This window comes from Lycium barbarum, chromosome 10 (genome assembly GCF_019175385.1).
Source record: "Lycium barbarum isolate Lr01 chromosome 10, ASM1917538v2, whole genome shotgun sequence".
NCBI lineage: Eukaryota > Viridiplantae > Streptophyta > Magnoliopsida > Solanales > Solanaceae > Lycium > Lycium barbarum.
In genome coordinates, this window is record NC_083346.1 from 307,182 (window position 1) to 311,240 (window position 4,059).

Sequence of the window (4,059 nt, forward strand, 5' to 3'; positions counted from 1 at the left end):
AATGGGTAGACTTTTTTTTAAAAAAAAAAAAGCCACGTGGAATTTTTTTAATTAAAAAAGAAGCTAAATGATTTTAAAAAAAAATCGGTCAGCGAAAGGGTATATTTGCACCATTTGTATAACGGCATGAGTATATTTACACGATTTTGTAACGGTAGGGATATATATACACTATTTTTTTAACGAGGGGTATATCTGCTCTAAATCGCAAAATTGAAAGGTATATTTGCACCTTTGCCCTTAAATCTAACTCAAACTCAAAAGTTAACTGAAAAAGTGAAAATTGCACATAATCATATTTAAAAAAAAAAATTATCTAAGCCCAACAGATGTGGGAGAACTGAACCATCAAAGGTGGATTTTGAAATAACCTCTCGTATAATGATGATGATATATTTTACTTGCTTTACTTTATTATTACAAAAATATTTGTAAATGAGGTTTTTTTAAGATGATTTATAATCATAGTTGCTTTATGCTTAAATTCTTTGATATGAATTGTGGTTTCATTTTGTTCATTTTTTACTTTTTTGAAATGTAGCGGTGGATTCAAGATTTCATCTTTATGAGCTCAAAATTTAAGATTTTTAGTGTTAAACCCATTATATTCATATATATCACTTTGTCACACCCTGATTTCCCTAGGGTGTGATGGGCACCCGACCCCATATCCGGAGCCGAGCGAACCCACAGACTCTTATTTCACACATGATCTTTCCGGACCTGTTAAGTCAAATAAGCATGACATACATATTAAGGCTCCCAGATTTTTTTTTTTCTTTACTTATCAAAGTCAACAAAATCTGTAATTATATAGAATTCATGTTATAATACAGACTGACACATCGGCTGATGTAGCCGCTTACAGAACTGACATACTATACCCACGACTCTGTCTGCAAAGTCTCTAACATTAACCAGAAACCATATCACATATACTTCTGACTCGGCAGTCCTCCAGGAGCAAATGGAGTTTGCCATCTTCGCTGGAACGTCTTCTATAATGTCTTCAACTCATCTGGGAGTACCTGCGCGGCATGAAACGCAGCCCCCGAAGAAGAGGGGGTCAGTACGGAATATGTACTGAGTATGTAAGGCATGAATACAGAAAATATAACCATGACTGAAATAGACAGAACAACATACAAAAAGCTTATCCAGAAATATCAAACACTTATCGTTTTTCTTTTCCAGATACGAATCATACTTACTCATCTCGTATGCCAAACAGATTACAGAACGTACAAATTACTTAAGTGACATCATACCGCAGACGGAATACAGAATATACGGAAGGTCAGAATACTTACTCTCCAACGTAAGTCATGTATATCAGAATCTGATATCGTAGCACATACGCGGCAGCCCCGGGGACATATACCACACCGGGGCAAGTACCATATCATACAGACGATAACCTCGGGGACAAATAACACGCCGAGGGACGGTCACATCATATCATATACATAGTGGCCTCGGGGACAGATAACACGCCGAGGAACCGGTGAACAGTGCCAATGAATGCGCACGACAACATAGGAACGTGGCTGCCACTCCTGCCTTTGGCGCCACAACACATCTCACTTCCAGAAGTTTTTCTCCGATCTCCGTCACACATCACAACATAACCACGGTACCCGGGGGCGGGCAGATAACACAGCACCCCGAGCCCGGACACATCATACTTCGTAACATAACCTCGGTAACCGGGGACGGACATATAACACGGTACCCCGGAACCGGACCCATCATACTTCGGAATTCATTTATGGAACCCGGCCCTCAACAGAGGACCCGGCGAACCATCCACACGATACATACCGGCCCGGGACTCGGTGAAGGAAATCATAACATATGCACGAGCAGAGTCGTGAGAAACTAAATGCACATAATTCAGACTCAATAGCTTAATCAAACATATTCTCCGAATATCCATAACAGATTACTTATTACCGAATACTTTATGTCAAGTTACCTTTATCAGAATATTTCTATCAAAGTGCTTATATCGCTTTTACTCAATCAGATTACATTTTTCAGGTTACTTGCATCAGATTCCTTATAACCGATTACTTAGGTCCGAATACATATATCAAAGGATTATGACAGAATACTTATCGACATATGAAGGCCCAGAACAAGTCTCGGGTCAATCGGAGTTAGTATACAAAACTTACGAGCGTTCGAAGTACAGAACGCACTACAATCATTTCAGAAGCTTTTCTTGGAAAACCAGAGCCGTAATCAGGTTAACTACCTTTTAGACATGATTATGGATCAAACCAAATAGAACCCTTGGAATCATACGTACGTCGGAATACTTAAGTCATGATTTACCCATTAGAATTATTTGACACTTAAGCTAGGGAGGGCATACAAATCACAAATGGACTCAGAACCACAGAATGGAATAGCCTCAAGTTACATACTACATCATATCCTACGTGGCTCTAGGGCATGCCAAAAGAAAGAAAGGTAAGCCTCACATACCTGAGTCGCGACCAACTCGTTACACTTGTTCATCCAACTTGTCAATCTACGTCCAAAAGGATTCATCCATTCATTAGACTCGTTGTCACATACTTGTCTTAATCTTTCAAACACGTTTATTATGTTCTGCCGGAATTTCGGCAGCATCTCCCCGGTAAATGTACCAATCCCGAGAATAAGGCTCAGCCCCAAATCAACAACAACCATCCGGGAATTTAACCCGGCCAAACCAACAAAGATACTAACAACACCAATAAGAGATTCAAAGCACATTCTAACATTAGTAGCTCTTTTATATACTATTCGACAATATTCTGTTTTCATTCAAATCAACCGCATACGATCGAACCAACATCAATATTCGTACACTCAAGTACTAATCCAAAACACTTAAACAAGATTCAAAAACACTTCGGACAACCCACAAAATGTTCAAATCAGCCCATCCAATACACAAGCAATTCCGAAATCTTCCAAGTCCAAGAAAACATCAACAATATACTTCTTTTCTTCCAAATTCATCAACTACACTAACAATCCATAATTTAACAACATTAGTCTTACAAATACAAGAAACCATATTAAGATCACATTAGGTACCAAAACAGCCCACATGATTTCAACTCCACTTTGAATCGTTAAGCCTTCATTTTACAACATAGAATCTACAACACAACAACCCAAACATACTAAATAAAATTAATTCATCCTTCCTTCAATAAACAACATCACACGACCTCCACATCTACACACATAATCTCATGCATTTCATTTATTTTCCACACGTTACAACAACACATAGGCATACTAAATTCACTTAATTCTCCCCTTCTACACAACAACACGCCCACGGCTAGCCTTCAACATACACATATATTTCATAACTTTCATTCATTTCCACATATCACAACATGCATAAATCATTCATAACTCATGAAAATGGAGATTAAACTTACCTTCATTCTTCAACTTCTCCACTTGGTTAAGACTTATGAATCATCCATATAAGCGTTCTATTTGGTCCAACAATTCCACCATGTTAAAGAGCACCTTCCACATAGCAAGAAAACTAAAAGAAAATAATCCCCCATGATCAAATTTGAGGGGCTGGTTTCGGCCAGCCCCTAGCCGAACCCCTCCCCTTTTTATTTTTTTGTGTTGCTCTCCTTTTCTCTTGTCTTGAATTAGTTAGGCACTCATATATATATATATATATGCATATAATTCAAGCATGTGAGGGGCACATGCCCTTCTCTAGAAGACTCTTCTTTTTTCTTTACTTTTCTTGAAAATTTAAAAAAAGATGACTTAAACCCTTCTTGCCATGCAAGCTTGTCCACATGCATATTTTTCCTTCTATTTTCGGCCAACATGGCCCCTTTTATGACCTCCTTGTGAAATTACCATTTTGCCCCTACGTTCCCACATTACTTCCATTGATCACTTTGCAAATTTCTCTTTTTGCCCTTAGCCTCTCACAATATTTTCATACTAATAATGGTCATAAGTAATATTCGTAACAACTTGTGCATTAATATAGTTTTCGAAAATGGTTTCATCCTTAACTTC

General features: G+C 38.0%; 1 long non-coding RNA gene across 2 annotated transcripts; it reads right to left on the minus strand.

The window, feature by feature from the left end:
* Window positions 1-793: 793 nt before the first annotated feature.
* On the minus strand, window positions 794-3,657 carry LOC132614285 (uncharacterized). 2 transcript variants are annotated; one of them, XR_009572238.1, is made up of 3 exons: window positions 3,447-3,657; window positions 2,491-2,536; window positions 794-1,028 (listed from the first exon to the last, which is right to left on the minus strand). It is a non-coding gene; the product is annotated as an uncharacterized LOC132614285 (long non-coding RNA). The 2 variants fall into 2 exon arrangements; XR_009572237.1 differs by lacking the exon at window positions 2,491-2,536.
* Window positions 3,658-4,059: the final 402 nt, after the last annotated feature.